General features: G+C 44.5%; 1 long non-coding RNA gene across 2 annotated transcripts in view; it reads right to left on the bottom strand.

Annotated features, from left to right (window-relative positions):
- Positions 1–13,918: 13,918 nt before the first annotated feature.
- LOC144679360 (uncharacterized) overlaps positions 13,919–20,031 on the bottom strand; it is a 52,072-nt gene continuing 45,959 nt past the window's right edge. For both annotated transcript variants that reach the window (XR_013576330.1, XR_013576329.1), the window contains exons 2-3: positions 14,877–15,084; positions 13,919–14,200 (exon numbers count right to left, since the gene is read on the bottom strand). This is a non-coding gene — a long non-coding RNA (uncharacterized LOC144679360). The remainder of the gene's footprint in view (positions 14,201–14,876; positions 15,085–20,031) is intronic.

The raw sequence follows: 20,031 nt of genomic DNA, 5'->3' as shown, positions 1-20,031 counted from the left end.
GCCACATGAGTGCAGTCAATCACACCCTGCACCTGTCAGGGCGAGTCCAATGGCCCTTGCATCCTGGCTGTCCCGGTCCCAGGTGAAATGCACAAAGTTGTGTGCCATGGAGAAGGTGGCATCCGTGACCTCATGGATGCATTTGTGGGTGGCAGGTTGTGAAATCCCACAGCGGTCGCCTGTGAAGCCCTGAAAGGAGCCACTGGCATAGAAATTGAGCACCGCAGTCACTTTCACAGCCACTGGCAGTGGATGCCCTCCAAGTCCCCTTGGCGCCAAGTCCTGCAGTAAGTGGCAGATGTGAGCCACCAGGTCCCTAGACATGCACAGTCATCGGCAACACTGGCTCTCAGTCATCTGCAGGAATGGCAGGTGGCGTCTATAGACCCTGGGTGTCACTAGGCGCCGACCAGCCACGGCTCGCTGTCGATCTTGGGCAGCGTGTGTGGGATCTCCTGCAGCACCTTCTTCATGAGGTTGCTGCTCCTGCCTTTGCACGGCCAAGTGCCTCAGTCGCTCTCTCCTCCGCCTTCTATGGTCTCTGTGGGCCATCAGGCATACAGCTAGGTCACCAGGATCCATGATCCTGACGTGGTCCTCCTGCAGCATGAAAGAGAGAGAGACATGGTTATCATGGCTGTACTTAGCACCTTTCCTGGTCCTGTGTGACCGCCCCTTAATTCTTCCCGGAGAGTGTTGGTCACCCCTCGGACGGCCAGAGATGAGTGCGCTGCATGGCTGCCCTGTCAACCTGTGACATGGGGGACACTGGTCCAAACTGGGATGCTGAGATTGTAAGGGGCTGTGAGCGTCTCCAGCAGTGACTGTTACATGGCCAACATTGGTGAGGAGATTATACAACGTGTGCAGTCCAACTGCTCTGCGGTCCAGTAAAGTGGTGGCGGACTTGAAATTTGAGCCGGGGGGTGGGGGTGGTAAGGTATGGAACACTTGGTTGCCCTTTGGTGCCACTGCATTGCTTGCAAGGGTGGGCAGGCTAGGAACCCGACTCCAATCATATCACTGTGGCTGTGCCTGATCTGTCTCAGTTGCAGAGGCATGGTCAGTTTATATAGGTGTCGCTAATATGTGGCCACATCCCTCGCCTACCCTGACCCCCACCTCAATTGCCTGTGCATGGGATGCAGCGCCAGAGCAGCACTTGATCCCTCCTCCCCACCGTCAATGATCGCCTCTGAGGCTGGCCAGTACTTGCCCCTGGACACCAATCCCCCGCCCCCCGCCTCAGCAGTCGCCTCCGGGGCCAGGAATCAGTTTCCCCCACCCCCCACCACCCCTGAGGCCTGTAAACAACAGGCGAGCTGTGGAGAACGCTGCTGCTCACTCACCTCAGTTCCCCCGAAGTGAAGGCTGCCAAGTGCACATCGCCTGTGCGCTGTTGTGAAACACATCGGTGTGCTTTCCCGCTGACGTGGACGGACAATACTGTGGGGTTCCAAGAGCCTGGCAGGATGGCCTTTTAATTATATACTGATGTATTACAATTAGCTCCCCGCCAACCAATTACGGGAAATGCGGCCTGCTATCGGCTGGCTGAGCGGATGATCGCGACCTGCCTTCACGCCGTCGTGAAGCAGGTTGCACCATATTTTCCATGCACGCTACCTGTCATGCCTGCTGCCAGCGGGCACGGAAAATTCCGCCTGTTAACTCTGTTTCTCTCCACAGATTCTCCATACCTGCCGAGTATTTCCAGCATTTTCTGATTAAATCTAGGGATCTTTCTGCACAACACCACACTGAGCGGTGCTTTTCTGCCCTGAGCACAAGAGCTATCAGAGCATAAGATATTAAATGTTTCTTACTTACTTTAATTTACTATCATCAGAGATGCACATATAAGAACTTGTATATATGAGCAGGATGCACATTGCAAGCACTGTTCTTAATGAGCTGATGAAGTAGCAAGAAAAGTAACCTGTCACCATTACAAAAGTTCACTCACCCAGCAAGCTACCTTACAAGCTGAAGGGTGAAGCAACTTCAAATAACAACAAAGGTTTTGACTTCAATATTTAATGGGAGGTGGGTAGGAAAGCCAGCAAGTCACCCTCACCCGTCCGCCCCACCCCCACCAGCAAGCAACCTTGTCCCACCCGTTGTGTGGGGTAAATATTAAGGACTTTATCTCAAAGAGCTTGAAATATTCAACAGGTTAGGCAGCATCTCTGGAGAACCAGACGGACCTTTAGACCTGAAACATTGACTGACTGACTTCTGTTTCTCCATAGATGTTATCTGACTTCCTGAGTATTCCCAGCCTTTTCTATTTTTATTTTCAGATTTCCAGAGTCAGTAGCTTTTTGCTTTTTGTTTCAAGGATTTATCTCACTGGCCCCAATCTTCCTTCTTACCTTCTCTCTTCAAGCTGAATTCACGCATTTGAAATCTATTGTAAACGTACTTGAAAACATTTTTCTGGCATGATAATCCTTTCTAACTTCTAAAAATGGGAAAGAGAGAGACTATTGTAAAACAACGGGAAAAAGAGAAAAAAGGCACACTTTGGTTAATGATAAAATAAATTAATAATGCTGCAACATTAAAAGCTTAGGAAGCTTGTGATAAGCATAAAAACATATAGAGAAAAATAGAATTCTTCTTTGTTTATCCTTATATAATTTATTGACTACAGATGGGGGCAATATAATTAGATCAGGCTAAACTAGAGAACAAAACTTTTGTTACTGAGTAATCTAATAAAAACAACCCATTGGTCCAAGTCCCCCAGCAGCTAAATTCTGTCAGAATTAGCTTCTGGCCTGCTCCCAGGGTCAGGTCACCAGTTTCCACTTAGCCTGCCATGTTGTGGGCTGTTGACTGCTGTGATGGTCCCACTGGGTCAGGCGTTAGAGCACAGAAACATGCCTTGATCTTAACAATCACAGCAATCCTTAAGCAAATATGTTTCTAACTATTAATTGTGGGCCGAGCAACTTTGAGTGAGAGCTGACACCTTTTAATATGGTACTTTCTGAATGTAAAATAATCATATAATTTAAATGATGATGGAGTGGACAGAATGTAATGTCTCTTCATCTTTTTGTGCTCTCAGCACGTTTCCTGAGGGTAAACAAACATGAAGGATTGTCAAGAATTACAGTGTTTCTAAACTGCAATTTTTCCTTCCTTATAATCGACTGTTTTTTGGGATGGGCAATAAATGCTGGGCTAGCCAGTGATGCCCACAACCCATTAAAGAATATAATTGACTCAGCAATGCAAAGCCAATTACCTACAGCTCATTTAAAATCATCAAACCAGAGAATTCTGCTTGTTCCAAACACTTCAGAAGGTGATTGAATTGAGGTCTTGATTGTAGTTTGCAAGCAAATTTGAAAGATGACTGGTTTGAATAAAATAATTACAGCAATTTAAATTGAACCATTACCTCTCTGCTCATTGATTTACATTGGCACCTGGTCAGCCAACACCTCAATTTTTAAATTCACGACCTGGTTTTCAAATCCCTTAATGGCCTCAGCATCTCTGTAACCTTCTCCAATCCTCCAATTCTCTGAGATCTCTGTGTTCTGGCAAATCTGGCCTCTTGTGTCCCCCTATTTTAATCGCTCCACCATTGATGGCCATGCCTTCAGCTGCCTAGGCCCTAAACTCTGGAATTCTCTCCCTAAACCTCTCCAACTCTCTACCCCTGTCTTTCCTTCCTTAAGGTGGTTCTTAAAACTAACCACTTTGAATAAGCTTCGGGTTATCTGTCCTACGATCTCCTTATGTGATTCAGTGTCAAATTTTGTCTGATAATGCCTCAGTGAAATACCTTAGGACTCTTTGGGCATTAAAGGCAGAATATAAACACAAGTTGTTGTAGTTGTTTTCAAGATTTACATGTTTAGTCTTATTGAATTGATAACTGAAGGTGTTGGGTTGAAGGTGCTCCAGCAAAGAAGCAAATTAATCCTGTAACCATTCTTCAAGCCTAGCTTTGGCCACATAGCACAGTACACTGGCAGCTCTACATCTCTGTGATAATTTTCAAAAGTGTTGAAAGGATTAAGGGTTGATCTGTAGCAGCCATTTTTTGGCACTATAAGAGCCCTTAGTAGTCCAAAGTGGCGTCCATGGTGCAAGAACACTTCTGGTGTAAGTCAAACCAAATGTCATATTGGTGAGGGCGCTAGCATGTGCAGTGAGCATCTCCCAGGCCCCCAGAGCATTACCCTGGATCTCTGCATTACCAGTCCAGTGACAATACCACTATGCCACCGCCTTCCCTATTGCTAGAAGTGTGTATAATACTAGTTAGACCACAGCTTGAGTACTGCCCACAGTTCTGGTCACCATATTACAGGAAAGATGTGGTTGCACTGGAGAGGGTGCAGAGGAGAGTTAAAAGGAAGTTACCAGGACTGGAAAATTTTAACCATGAGGAAAGATTGGATAGGTTGGTGTTATTTTCCTTTGAACAAAGGAGGCTGAGGGGAGACTTAATTGAGGTGTATAAAATTATGAGGGGCCTAGATAGAGTAAAGATTAATTGAAAAGGTATTTTGCATCAACTTTCACTATAGAGGATACAAGTAACATCCCAGAAGCAGCTATAAATCAGGAAATGGAAGATAGGGAGGAACTCGGGAAAATTACAATCACCAGAGAACTGGTACTGAGTAAATTGTTGAAGCTGCAGGCTGACAAGTGCCTGGGTCCTGATGGACTTCATCCTGGGGTCTTAAAAGAAGTGGCTAATGAGATAGTTGATGCGTTGGTTTCAATTTTTCAAAACTTCCTAGGTTCAGGGAACGTCCCATTTGATTGGAAGATAGCAAATGTAACTCCATTATTCAAAAAGGGAGGAAGACAGAAAGCGAAAACTACAGGCCAGTTAGCTTAACATCTGTCATAGGGAAAATAGAGTCATAGAGGTCTACAGCACAGGAAAAGGCCTTTCGGCTCATCGAGTCTGCGCCGGTCAAATAAGTACCTTACTATTCTAATCCCAGAGAGGGTGCAGCTATTAATAAAGAAGATATAGCAGGGCACTTGGTTAAGTTCAAGATAATCAGGCAGAGTCAACATAGTTTTATGAAAGGGAAATCATGTTTAACCAACTTATTGGAGTTATTTGAGGAAGTAACATGTGCTGTGGGTAAAGGGGAACCGGTGGATGTGCTATACTTAGATTTCCAGAAGGCATTTGATAAAGTGCCACATCAAAGGTTATTGTGGAAAATGAAAGCTCATGGTTTGGGGGTAACATATTGGCATGGATAGAAGATTGGGAGGGCTAACAGGAAGCAGAGAGTAGGCATAAATGGGTCTTTTCCAGGTTGGCAAGATGTAAGGAGTGGTGTGCCATAGGGTTCGGTGCTGGGACCTCAACTGTTTACAATTTATATAAATGACTTAGATGGAGAAATAGTTGGGATGATTGCCAAATTTTCTGATGGCACAAAGATAGGTAGGAAAGTAATTTGTGAAGAGGACATAAGGAGGCTTCAAAAATATAGGTAGGTTAAGTGAGTGGCAAAGGTCTGGCAAATGGAATATATTGTGGGTGTGCTGCCAAACGTTGGACAGAATAGGATTATATACACTGGAGTTTAGAAGGGTAAAAGGTAACCTGATTGAAACATATAAGATCCTGAGGGGTCTTGACAAGGTGGATGTGGAGAGGACGTTTCCTCTTGTGGGAGAATCTAGAACTAGGGGTCACTGTTTAAAAATAATGGGTCGCCAATTCAAAACAGAGATGAGGCGAAATCTTTTCACTCGGAGGGTCGTGAGTTTTTAGAACTCTCTCCTTGAAAAGGTGGTGGAAGCAGAGCCTTTAAATATTTTTAAGGCAGAGGTGGATAGATTCTTTGTGAGCAAGATGGTGATAGGTTATTGGCCGTAGATGGAATGCATATTTCAGGTTACCATCAGGTCAGCCATGATCTTATTAAATGGCGGAGCAGGCTCGAGGGGCTGAATGGCCTACTCCAGCTTCTTGTTCATTTGTTTGTGGGAAAATGTGAAATAGTCCATTTTGGCAGGAAGAATAAAAGAAAGGCACATTATCTAAATGCTGAGAGATTGCAGAGCTCTGAGATGCAGAGGGATCTGGTTGTCTTAGTGCATGAATCGTAAAAGGCTAGTATGCAGGTATGGCAAGTAATTAGGAAAGCTAATAAAATGTTATCATTCATTGGGAGGGGAATTGAAAACAAAAGTAGGGAGGTTATACAGAGCACTAGTGAGACTACATCTGGAGTACTGTGTACAGTATTGGTCACCTTATTTAAGGGAGGATGTAAATGCATTGGAAGCAGTTCAGAGAAGGTTTACCAGACTAACACCTGGAATGAATGGGTTGTCTTATGAGGAAAGGTTGGACAGGCTAGGCTTGTATCCGCTGGAGTTTAGAAGAGTAAGAGGTGACTTGATTGAAACATTTAAGATCCTGAGGGGTCTTAACAGGATGGTTGTGGAGAGGACGTTTCCTCTTCTGGGAGGATCTAGAGGTAAGGATTACTGTTTAAAAATACGGGGTCGCCCATTTAAAATGGAGATGAGGCGAAATTGTTTCTCTCAGAGGGAAGGGAAGCGGAACTCTCCTCCTGAAAAGGTGGTGGAAGCAGAGTCTTTGAATATTTTTAAGGCAGAGGTGGATAGATGCTTGGTAAGCAAGGGGTGATAGGTTATTGGGTAGGTGGAATGCTGATTTGAGGTTACTATCAGCCATGATCTTATTAAATGGTGGAGCAGGCCCAAGGGGGCGAATGGCCTACTCCTACTCCTTGTTCGTATGTTTGTATGTTCATATGTAAATAGGAGCAATCTATTTACCTTAGCAGAGAGGTCAAAAGCCAGGGGTAATGGATTTAGAGTAAGTGTTAGAGCAATTAGAAGGGAGATGAGGAAACATTTTCATCGACAGAGTTGTAGGGACCTGGTACTCACTGCCTGAAAGGGTGATAGAGGCAGAAACTTTGACCACATTTAAAAAGTACTTGGATGTCTACTTGAACGGTCATGACCTGCAGGGTTACAGACCGAGTGCTGGTGGGGTTAGGCTGGGTGGTTCTTTATCGACACAGTATGACATGTTAGGCCAAATGCAAGTACATTTTCTATGATTTTTTATGAATCGAAGGCAAATTATTGATCTGGTTAGGGAATTGACTGAGTGGTAGAATACAGACAGTAGGGATACTGGGCAAGTGCTGTAATTGGCAGAATGTGACTGGGCAGGTGCTGTAATTGGCAGAATGTGACCAGTGAATGTGACCTGTATGGATCTGTGTTACAGCCTCATTTATTCACTCTATTTATTAAGAACTTAGATGTTAGGATAGAAAATCACATATTCAAGCTTGACAATGACAAAGATTGTTGATATTTTAAGCAGTGTAGATGGAACCTTAAAATTTCAAAGAGATATTGATAGATCAAATGAGTGGTCATAACTGGCATATGATTTTAATGCAGGCAAATGTGAAAACACCCAGGATGGATCAAATTACCTTCTGAATGGTGAAAAGCTAGAAACAGTGGAGGTCCAAAGAGACTTGAGGGTCCGTGTTCATAGATCATTAAAATGTCATGAACAGGTACAGAAAATTATCGAAAAGGCCAGTGAAATGCTGGTCTTTATAGCTACAGGACTTGTACAAAAGGGGTTAGAAATTATGCAACAGTACAATACAATGCCCTGGTTAGACTGCACCTGGAGTGCTGTGGGCAGTCACAGACACCATACCTTGGAAAGGATAGGAATGCAGCATGGATTTATGAGAATGATATCTGGCATCCTAAGGTCATGAAGAGAGATTAAACAAAATATGGTTGTATTCCTTGGAATTTAGAAGATTAAGGGGTTATTTAATTGATGTTTTCAAGAAATTAAGGGGGAATGATAGAGTCGATAGAGGCAAACTATTTGTGCTGGCTGGAAATTCTAGAATTAGGGAACACAGTCTAAAGATTAGTCAGACTTTTCAGAAGTGAAATTAGAGAACACTTCTACAGGGTGGGAGAAGTTTGGGATTCTTCAAGCAGCAATTCATGCCAGATAATTGTTAATTTTGTTAACCAAAGGAGTATAGGGCAAAAACAGGTATATGGAATTTGGCCGCTGATCAGCCATGATCTCACTGAATGCTGGAGCAGGCTCGAGGGGCTAAATAGCCTGCTCCTGTGCCTATGTTCTGTGGTGGAGTGGCAGTGTTGGAGGATGAATGCTGTCATCCTGAGAGAGGACAGTAGTTTGGTGCTCCATGGAGTCCCTTGGGGCAGCACCTCAATAATCCTAGTAATCTGTTGGAAAACTGATTACTGCACTGTGTCACGACTCACTGGGGATAGTGCGCTGTCACACGCACACACACACCCAACCACCCACCATGGATTTTAAAGGTTCTGGAGTTCAGGATTAGATGGATTGACTTTGATTGCTTTCTTCCAAATTTCTTGCAGGTTGTTGTGGCTAACATGAGGTGGTCTCTCAGCACTTGCACTCTGTGGATCTCTGGTTGACACTTGCTTTTAACATCTCTACTGGTGATTTTTCCCCTTTTCCTCCTGACAGGGGTTTCTCAAAGAAAGCGATGTGAGGAATAGCCAGCTAGCTACTATGGCAGGATTACTGGAGTCTTACAAAACCCAAGAGAGAAAGGTTTCAGGTCTTTCCTCGTTCAGTTTAGGAACTGATCTACTGCACTATCCTCACACAGAACCTGGCTGCTTGGTTAGAAGCCAATCAAAACGCCGTCGCTAGGCTGGCCCCTCTTAAACCAGGTCCCGTTTCTAGCACCATTCTGAGCAAGCTGGCACACACTGTTCCAGGAGATGGCAACATTGTGGACTTTCTTCTTCCTGTGAAACATCTCCCAGTGAACATCTCTTTTAAACTGCAGCCATAGTAGTTTTTACAGCCACAGAGCAATCTTAAAGCCACAGTCCAAGAAAAAAAAAATGTTCTTTACAACTGTTGTGACACCCTTTGAGCAATGGTATCCACAACCATGACGGCAGCAGGTCTAAGATTTTATGACAAGAAACTGATCTTGTGTGACAGAAGTCTCAGCTTCCAGTGTGGCACTCGCACGTTGAGTGTTTTCTGTTGTAATGCAATGGAAGTTGTTTGATCACCGTAACACCCTTATTCACACACAAGAGGGCGAATGGAGTTGGCCACATCTTCCATGTTGGAAAGGATGGGCTCCGAGCTCTGCACAAAGCCCTATGGCAAGTTGGTGCCGGACTCCTCCATGCTTTTTGACATGACATGCATGCTTTCTGGCAGGCCTGTCAAAGTACCAAGCATTTCATTGTGGTCCCCTCCCACCGAAGCAGTCATCTGAATCCTCCGCAGCATAACTCATGTGTGACCATGCCCACTAGCGAGCTGGTGTCTGTGCAACAATTTCTTCCTACTCTGGCTTCAGGCTGCTGGTGCCCAGTGTCGCACCACATGCAGATCCTGTCTCTATTTTATCCTCTAAATTATATGCAGTGTCAACATTTGAGCTGATGACTGTGGGTATCAAATCACTTGTTGGTGTTTTATCGTCATTAATGAATTGTTGCTCTTCCATCTGTTGTTCTTCCACCTCTGCTGTGTCAGGTCAAGTCTGGAAGAAGAAAGATGCAAGGGCAAGATTGCAATACAAGGAGGGGAAAAGCAAATGGTGCATGCTTACACTATCTACAGCTTAGAAATGAGATAAGACTGTGAGACTATAAGAGGGAATTGGTATGTGAGAAGGAAGATTAGGTCTGAAGATTTCATTGTCTTCCATGGTTTCAGCCCTGCTACTGGCCCCTACCTCAGCAATGGGCACTTGAATAAAGCCGAGCACCATTTCCTCTATGGATGTAAAGCCATGCAGATATATCTGTGCCCCAATAGTTAGCTTCTGCCCACTGCAATTGTGCACAACTTGTCCGTCAAGAGAGAGGGAAGTGTGCCAGTCAGTGTGTGCATTTAGTTGGGTGATGTTACTGTTATGGTTTAATAGCTGGCAGTGTGTGCAAGCTGTGCGATATAGGCATGAGGATTACAGCAGTTCTCAATGTATGAAAGTGAGGAAAAGCTATATATATGTTAGGTAAGGGTCATGATTGCTAGAAATTGCTGATAGGTGAATGATTAGGGTGTTGTATGATGTTGTATGTGCCTGCTTGCCTTTGTAATGCAAAGGTGCTCAACAGAGCAAGGGTTCAGGTGGGACTGGAGAATAGCACTGCCCATGGAATGATGTATAGAGTCACATGGTAATAGACTGAGGGAACAGTCTATAGAGAACACTCTGCGAACAGCCTGCATGGAGGTAACAGCACCATGCATGACAGTAACTTGGGATCTGTAAGTAGTTAAAGGTTAACAATAAGCGGTTCATGTTTAAATATTCAAGTCTCAAGACCTCACCATTGAAGCATCTAAAGAGCCCAAATTACAACAGAGGGTATGTGATGCTCATGATGCAGGCGGTGAGTTATGGATTTAAAGATGCATTCACTGACCTTGGTCACTTGTGTGAGGCCATTGAATGGTTTCTGGCACTGCATCCAGGTCCACAGGCTTGACTTCTGGCACTGACTGCCCACAGCTTTCTGCTCCTTCTGCCTTCTCAGCATTCATTTGGAGGGAATTCCTGGCCTCTATGGATACAACATTCAACTTATTTAACAAAGGTTCCATGATATTGATGAATAATGAAGTATAATATTTGCAAAGTTTCACATACCTGATTCTGATGGGAGGTCATCAATCTGAAGCATTAACTCTGTTTCTCCCTCCCTGCTGCCTGGCCTGTTGAGTGTTTCCAGCATCTTCTGCTTTTTTTTATTTCAGATTTCCAGTAATCGCAGTGTTTTTCTTTTGCATCTGACCTGTCTTTGCGCCTTTTCACTTTTCAAAGCTGGTTATCATTTTGTGATGACCTGGGAATCTGGTCTGTGAAAATTTATAAATGTTACTTTGAAATGAGTGTTTATCCTCACTTTGAGTGTTCCAGTGAGTTATCTCATAACTGGCCGTTTACATTTGATATCATTTTCCATTCTTGAGAACAAAGCCCTCAAGACAACATTGCATTTGCTTTCAATGTTCTGAAAATGATGGCAAATCTCCAAACAGCTGCTGAACTGTCAAAACAGTGCTCCTTCGGTCACGGTTTGGTCATTTGAATTCATTCAGAGTTCGCTAAATTTGTCTGGAAAATAAGGCATTGCTAGATGGAAGAGTTAGTGGGAAAAACATTTTGGCTGGTTTTACATTAACATGAGAGTCTTCAATTCAGCATTGCTGATGAGCCACAAACATAACGATGTCAAAATGAATCAGGGAACTACATTATAATAGTCTTGTAAAATGTTGGTACAGTTAACTTTAGTTCTGATAATGGCACTTGTGGCGTTTATATTGCTTATTTCCTTTGGCTTACATCTTGCCTGTGTTACCTTTACTTTGCTGTTCCTCAGAGGCAAAAGGAAATGACTTTGCACTCCAAGTGAATTATGTCACCGCAGTAAATAAGTGGGTCGATGTTCAGGGGTACTCTAACATTGTGTTACTAGTTTAATTAGCATGTCTCTCATTGACATGTTACACTAGAGAATTTATATTAGTCCAAAGTAGCTTGAACTTTTCATCATCTCCAACTTTAATCTTTTTTTAATATTCTTGTATGCATGGTTTTGTACTAATTAAGGTGAGGAATGTTAACGCTACATAATACAACATTTTAGATTTCAGGTACCCAGTATTAGTACCAGGCACTCTCATAGGAGATGTCAAATACTTACACGCAGAGTAAAGCTCCCTCTACTCAGACCAACATTTCTTCAGCTGCATCCCCAGAAAAATTGCAGAAGTTTACCAGTGGCAGACTGGGACCTGAATGGCTGTCCGCACTCCAGAGCTGGACAGCCAACTTAAATATTTGATGTCTCCCAATTAGAATCTATTCTTCGGGCCCACCAACATTTCATGGGCAGTGATGCGGCCTCTTGCCGTGTGGGGAGGCTGCCAGCTTAATGGAGGAGGCCTGCCAGCGGCAGCCCAGTTGGGTTTGGTTGGGGGGAATGATCAGAGCTGAAGTCTCCATGGCCCATTAAAGGAGCCAGATGAAGGAAAGGCCGCCCCTGCAGTCCAAACATTCCCAGTGGAGGGCTTTCCCCTCTATTCTGAAGGGCCTTTTATCCTTAGCCCCTCAGAACTTATTTTTAACTTACGCTTCCAAAGGTGACTCCATTTCGAGGTGCTCTCATGGTCCTGGACCTGCCTCAGCAGTGTCCTGCTCTCCCGGTGGGGTTGGTGAGGCTGTCGGCCCTCTGTTTGTGTCAACAGCTTCGGGAGCTGACCCACCATCCTTAATTGGACAGCAAGCCTAGAGGGGGACACTTAGGAGCCCACTTCCAGTAAAATTGCTGAGCAGGTTCTGTTGCCGGGTAGTGCAAGCTAGGGACTCCCATTTCATCCCAACATCAGAGTCCCAAAGCTGTGGCAAAATCCTACCCTTAGAACCTTAGGGCTGAATTTTACACTGATCGGGCGGACGCATGCCTGATCCAATCAGGTGTGAAATTGCGTGAGATGAAATCGGGCGAGTGTCCCGGCATAATCCTGTGCTCGTGCGATATTTTAGTCGCTGTGTGCGCGCATAAGTCAGAAGCGTGCCCACTGACAATTAAGAGGGCAGTTAAGCCCATTAACAGCACAATTGTCTGTCATTTTAAGTAGCCCATCCAACCTAACAGTTGGTGGACGGGCAAATCGGACAGGCGGCCATTACGTTTTTCAGAAAACCTCATCCAAGGGCAGGGTGAGGTTTCTGTTATTAAATAAAATAAAAATAGAAATCTGTGGACAGCATTTTTATAAGCTCTATGCTCAGGTGCCTGATTGTGATGCTTGGACATTTTGTTCCTGATTTTAAAATCTTTATTTCCTGGGTTTTGAGCCTGCAGCTCCCTGAGGCAGCTCTCTGCCTTCAGTGTGCTGTCTCTCAGTGCTTGCCCACGCCAGCGGAAACGACATTGCCCGCCCTCCTCCCACCCTCACCCCGGCAGCGCTGAGCCTTTCAGTGCACATTTCACACTGCCGGGCCGTTAATTGGCCAGCCTACGTGAAATCGCGGTCAGGGGACGATCGCAGTCGGTGGTTTATTTCCCCATCACTCCCGGGCTCTCCGATTGCGCCCGCTGGCCGAACTGAAAATTCAGGCCTTCAAATGGTTGAAACACAGACAATCACCACTCACTGTGTAAAAAAGATTTTTCCCCATGTCACCTTTGGTTCTTTTGCCAATAACTTTTAAGTCTGTGTCTTCTGGTTCTTAATTGACTCTCCTGCCAGTGGGACATTTCTCTCCATCTACTCTGTCGAGGCCATTCATGATTTTGAGCACCTCTATCAAACTCCCTCTCAACCTTTTCTCTGAACAACCTTCAGAATTGTACCCTTTAGCTTATATTGCCTCTTTTTGTTATTCTTACCAAAATGCCTCACTTCACACTTCTCTGCATTAAATTTCAGCTGCCACTTGTCAGTCCATTCCATCAGCCTATGTCCTCGAGTCTATCGCTATCCTCATCACAGTTCCCAATGCTTCCAAGTTTTGTGTCACCTGCAAATTTTGAAATCTGCCCCGTACACCCAATTATGAATTGTTTTTAAAGTCAAATAATCTGGCTGTAGATGGAATAAGATTTTGCATGGCTATTGCCACTCATTAGAGTGTTATGATCCCCTGGAGACCCACAAACCAAAGGAACTGAATTTACCAAACAACCCCAATGAGAAAACCAATAGGCAGGATTTCATTTTTTAAAACTTTACCTGTAACAATCTAACCCAAAATCAGTATAAATTAAATGTGAATTACCAGGCAAATTGCAGCTTATTATAAACTATAAATTACATATTAAATGTCAGATACAGTCACTCAGCATAATGTATATGTCATCAGCCTCAACCCCACATTCCTTCATAACTCTGTCTTTCTCATGAAGAATTCCAATTCCTCTTCTTCCAGGTTTTAGCTTGTTCCCCAGCGGACAGCAGTGCGCAACCAACCCGAGTTCCAAGGGCACAGTCTTCACCAAAATGGCACACGTCTGCAGAACCTCCTCAAGTTTGCTTGCGATGGTCTTGGAGGTGTAGATCCACTAATGTTATCTTCAAAGAACAGAAACAGCTGCAGCAACCCCAGAGGCTGTGGAGGCTCAGTCACTGGGAATATTCAAGAGAGAGGTTGACAGATTTCTAGATATTAAAGGTATCAAGGGAAATGGGGATAGTGTGGGAAAATGGCATTGAGGCCGAAGATCAGCCATAGATTAATACTGGGTAAGACTATCAAGGTGTATGGAACAAAGGCAGGTGAATAAACTGGAGGTACAGGTCAGCTATCATCTAATTGAATGACGAAACTCACTTGAGGAGGTGAATGGCCTATTTATGTTCCTTTTGTCCTTGTTCCCACCAGTTCAGGTTTATTCCCTGCAGGAATATTTTTGAACCAATTATGTGAATGTTAAATCTGTGTTGGTGGGATAAATTTTGGGTCATAACCTCCCGTGTCCTATCTTGGCCCAATTTTGTCAAGTTGGAAACTGGGACCTCAAGGTGTGTCCTGTTGAAACAAGTGTTGGGGACTGGTATAAGCAAATTGCTATTGTATCAGATTGTACCCTGATGTTGGTCAGCAAATAAGCAGAGCAGGCATCATGCATGTCTGTCAATTATTCCAGATCTTTATCAGCCTAATGACCGGTCCTTAAAGGGATTCCTGGAGATCATTCGAAACAATGTTAGGAAATGTTTTAAAAGTTAGATCTTTGTGGATCCAGAGGGAGCAGTAATGGGTCCAGAAAAATACTATGCAACATTGCCGGTTCAGACCTACCTCCACTCCAATTTACCTCAACTCCCGGCTCCAGCCATCCCAGATGTATAGTGGGCCGGCTTAATGTCAGAGCCAGCTGGAATAGCTCATGCTTCAATTGGTGAACTGCTCCAGAGAGCCTGATTGTCATGTGCAGCTCATTGGTTTCATGCAGGTAAAGCCCAAGGCTGCATTTTGTTTGAGTCAGAAATTTGCCACCATCCTCCGCCTGCTGCACAATGATATGCAAGTCATGATCTTTACCAATGGATCTGCCACAGACACAATATGAGTGCAAACTGGGGTCAAGCAAGGTTGTGTCATCACATCAACGCTCTTTTCCATCTTCCTCACTGCAACACTCCATCCCCTCTCCATGAAACCCCCTGCTGGAGTGGAGCTATCCTACAGGACGGTTTTGAAACTATTCAACTTACGCTGCCTCCAGCTCAGAACCAAGATCACCCCAACCTCTGTCATCGAGCTGCAGTACGCTGATGACTCTTGCATATTTGCACATACAGAGGCCGAGCTCCAAATTATGGACGCATTCATGGAGACGTATGAAAGAATGGGCTTATGCTAAACATCCGGAAGTCAAAGGTCCTTTATCAGCCTGCTTCCGCTGTGCAACACTGTCCCCCTGACCATCAAGATCCATGGCAAACCATTGGACAACCTGGATCATTTCTCATACCTTGGGAGCTTCGTCAGTGAGAGCAGACATCGATGATGAAACCCAACATCGCCTACAGTGTGCCAGTGCAGCCTGCAGCCGACTGAGGAAAAGTGTGTTTGGTGACTAAGACCTGAAAGCTGGCACCAAGCTCATGGCCTACAGGACTGCGGTGCTACCTGCCCTCCTGTATGTGTCAGAGACATGGACAACGTACAGCAGACACCTTAAATCCCTGGGAAACATCACCAGCGATGTCTCTGCAAAATCCTGTAAATTCAATAGCAGGATAGGCACACGAATGTCAGTGTCCTCTCTCAGGCCAACACCCCCAGTATCGAGGCACTGGTTATGGTTAATCAGCTATGTTGGGTGGGCCACATCATCCTCATGCCTGACACAAGACTCCCAAACCAAGCTCTCTACTCCGAGCTTCATCACGACAAACGGTTACCAGGAGGACAGAGGAAACATTTTAGGGACGTCTCCAAAGCCTCCCTGAAAAAATGCAACATCCCCACCGATGCGTGGGAATCTCTTGCTTGAGACCATCCAAAGTGGAGAATAAGCATTCGCGAAGGTGCCAGCCATTTTGAACGTCTCCATCAGGCCCAGTTGGTGCCCAAGCGCAAACAGCAGAACAAGCGTACCAAAATCCAAGCGTCCCGCCCACTTGCCTCATCAAACACTACCTGCCTACCCATGGCAAAATGTGCAGGTCCAGCATTGGACTTTTTAGTCACCTCAGGACCCACAACCCGGGTGTGGAAGAAAGTCATATGTCATCCTCGGTCCTGAGGGACTGACTAGGAAGAAGAAGAATGCTCAAAAGATTAATTTAATTTAGAAGAATGAGAGGTGATCCCACTGAAGTGTACAAAATTCTTACAGGGCTCAACAGGGTAGACGCAGGAAGGATGTTTCCCCTCGTTGTGGTCATTGGCAAATGAAGCAATGGTGAGATTTGTGGGGGTGTTGGCAAGGGTGTGGTCTAGAACCAGGGGACACAGTCTCAGAATAAAAGGTCAGCCATTTAGAACTGAGATAAGGAAGAATTTCTTCAGTCAGAGGGTGGGGAATCTTTGGAATTCTCTACCGTGTGGGCTTTAGAGGCTCAGTTATTGAGTATGTTCAAAGCTGAGGTCGATAGATTTCTAGATACCAATGAAATCAAGGGATACGGGGATAGTGCAGGAAGGTGGTACTGAGATAGAAGATCAGGTAGAATATTCAATTGAATGGCAGAGCAGGCTCGAGGGGCCAAATGGCCTACTCCTGCTCCTATGATCCTAATAGTTTGCTTCTGAGCTTTTCTGTATTGTGAAGTCTGAACTGCTGTTGTACTTTATTCCAGACTCTGTAAAGCTAAATAAACACTTCTAATGTCAGTTACTTCAATTGTTTTATAGCCTGAGCATTCCAGAAGTTGCTGATATGAAAATGGATATACATCATAAATATACATAAGCCAGGATGTGTGCGCCAAGGGAAAGATGGCAGCAGATGGATATTCAAAATGAAAACACCTGTTAAGTCTGCTCATGGCAGTTCTCAATTTTATAATCAGTTCATCCAACATTTTTTATTACAATGGAATTTTTATGACTGATGGAACGTATTTTATTAGACAGTTTCAAGATGTTTGTTCACATGCAAGAAGCGATTATCACCCTTGAAACAAGATGAGAGCACAGGTAAGGTAGATTCCCACAAAGAGGAAAAGCAGACAAACAAACCCAGATCTTCCTGGATGACAAAAAAGACAGAGATTAAGATGAAGGTAAAAAAGGGTGCTTATAACAGGTGTCAGGTGGACAGTCAGTTTGACCTCAGTGATGGAGAAGCTTCTGGAAATGTTAATTCAGGACAAAATGAATAGCTAGGTGGGCAAATGCAGGTTAATTAAGGGAAGCCAGATAATATCTGTTAAGGGTAAAATCATGTTTAACCAACTTACTGGAGTTTTTTGATGAGGTAGCAGAGAAGATTGATGAGGGTAATGTAGTTGATGTGGTGTACATGGACTTCCAGAAGGCATCTAATAAAGTGTTGCACAACAGACTTGTGAGCAAAGTTATAGCTCATGGAATAAAAGGGACAGTAGCAACATGGATATGTAACTGGCTGACAAGATACAGAGGGTAGTGGTTAATGGATATTTTTCTATCTGGAGAAAGGTTTGTAGTGGAGTTCCCTAGGGGTTGGTAATGGGACCCTTTCTCTTCCTGATCTATATTAATAACCCAGACCTTGGTGTAGAGGACATAATTTTGAAATTTGCAGATGATATAAAACTTGGAAGCATTGTGGCTGTGAGGAGGTAGCGTTGAACTTCAAAAGATCATCGGCAAGTTGGTGGAATGGGCGAACAAGTGGTAGATGAAATTTAATGCAGAGAAATGTGAAGTGATTCATTTTGGGGTAGGAAGAACATGGAGAGACAATATAAAATAAAGGGTGTGAAACAAAGCAGGAGCAGAGGGACCTGAGTGTATACGTATATAAATCATTGAAGGTGGCAGGACCGGTTGAGAGAGTTGTTAATAAAGCATACAGTATTCTAAGCTTTAATAGCACAGGCATAGATTCTAAAAGCAAGGAAGTTATGTTAAATTTGTGTAGAATGCATGTTTTGCTTCAGCTTTAGTATTGCATCCAGTTCTGGGTACCACACTTTAGGAAAGATGTGAAGAAATTAGAGAGGGTGAAGAAAAGAGTCACAAGAATGGTCTTAGGTGTGTGGTCTAGAACCAGGGGACACAGTCTCAGAATAAAAGGTCAGCCATTTAGAACTGAGATAAGGAAGAATTTCTTCAGTCAGAGGGTGGGGAATCTTTGGAATTCTCTACCGTGTGGGCTTTAGAGGCTCAGTCTTAGGGATGAGAAACCTCAGTTCCGTAGATAGATTGGAGAAGTTGGGACTGTTTTCCTTGGAGAAGAGAAAGTAGAGGGGAGATTTGATAGAGGCATTCAAAACGTTGAGGAGTCTGGACAGAGTAGATAGAGAAAACTGTTCCCATTGGTGAAGGGTCTAGAACAAGAAGGCACAGGTTTAAGGTCATTGGCAAAAGAAGCAATGGTGACATGAGGAAAAACTTTATCCACACGGAGAATGGTTCAGATCTGAAATGCCTAAGTGTATGGTGGAGGCAGGTTCAATCGAGGCATTCAACAGGGAATTGGATTATCTGAAAATACGTACATGCAAACATATTAATTAGGAGCAGGAGTGGTCCATTCAGCCCCTCGAGCCTGCTCCACCATTCAATAGTATCATGGCTGATCTGATTGTGGCCCCAACTCCACATTCATGCCTATCCCTGATAGCCTTTGATTCCCCAATTAATCAAGAACCTATCTACTTGCGCCTTAAAAATATTCAATGATCCTGCCTCCAATTCTCTCCAGGGAAGAGAGTTCCAAAGACTCATGACCTCTGAGAAAAGATTTCTCCACATCTCCGTAATAAATGGGGCAGCCCTTATTTTTAAATGTGTCCCCTAGTTCTAGCTTCCCCCACAAGGGGAAATATTCTTTCAGCATCCACCCTGTCAAGTCCCCTCAGGATCTTATGGGCAGAATTTTTCTGTCAGCGAACTGGGGGGGGGCCCGCTCGCTGACGTGAAAACGACATGGTGTGACGTCGGGAGGAACCCCCGACGTCATCCCGCCCCATTTAAATATTCAGGAAGGCGGGCAGACAACGAGATCAGCTGTCCATCCGCCGACCTGTCAATGGCCAATTGAAGCCATTGACAGGATCATTAAGCCAATTAAAGAACCTGCCCGTCCAACCTTAAGATTGGCGGGCAGGCCAGGAGCCCCAGCGGGCTTCTGAAAAAACATAAAACCTCATCCACTGGCAGAATGAGGTTTCATGTCTGTTTTTAAAAACTTTAATAAAGTTTCAGTCATATTTATTTACATGTCCCATCTCGTGTGACATTGTCACATGAGGGGGACATGTTAATAATTTTTTTATTTTTCTATTTTTGAAGTTTATAAAACTTTCACAGATCTCCCTGAGTGTCAGGGAGATGTGCGCTCTTTTGCGTGCATGCGTGAAAGAGCGCACTCTGACAGTTGGGGAATCCTTCCCCCCCGCAACACTTCCCATTGGGCAGCCCGCTGGGTGGGCCTTAATTGGCCCGCCCACTCAAAATGGCGGCGGGGTCCATTTTGGCGGCGATCGGCTGCTCGCCCGCCGCCGAGCCGGTGGGGCCCGCCTGCCCATCAAGGGCAAATTCCTGCCCTATACGTTTCAATAAGATTACCTCCAAATCTTCTGAATTCCAATAGATACAGGCCCAACCTCTCCAAACTTTCCTCATAAGATAACCCTACACCCCCACCCCAGGTATCAGTCGAGTGAACCTTCTCTGAACTGCTTCTAATGCATTTGTATTCTTTCTTAAATGAGGAGACCAAAACTGTACACAGTACTCCAGAGGTGGTCTCATCAATGCCCTAACAATGGCAGCAAAACTTCTTTACTTTTAT

The sequence above is a fragment of the Cetorhinus maximus genome, chromosome 4 (genome assembly GCF_964194155.1).
Source record: "Cetorhinus maximus chromosome 4, sCetMax3.hap1.1, whole genome shotgun sequence".
Lineage (NCBI taxonomy): Eukaryota > Metazoa > Chordata > Chondrichthyes > Lamniformes > Cetorhinidae > Cetorhinus > Cetorhinus maximus.
This window is presented reverse-complemented; position numbering and strand designations above follow the sequence as displayed.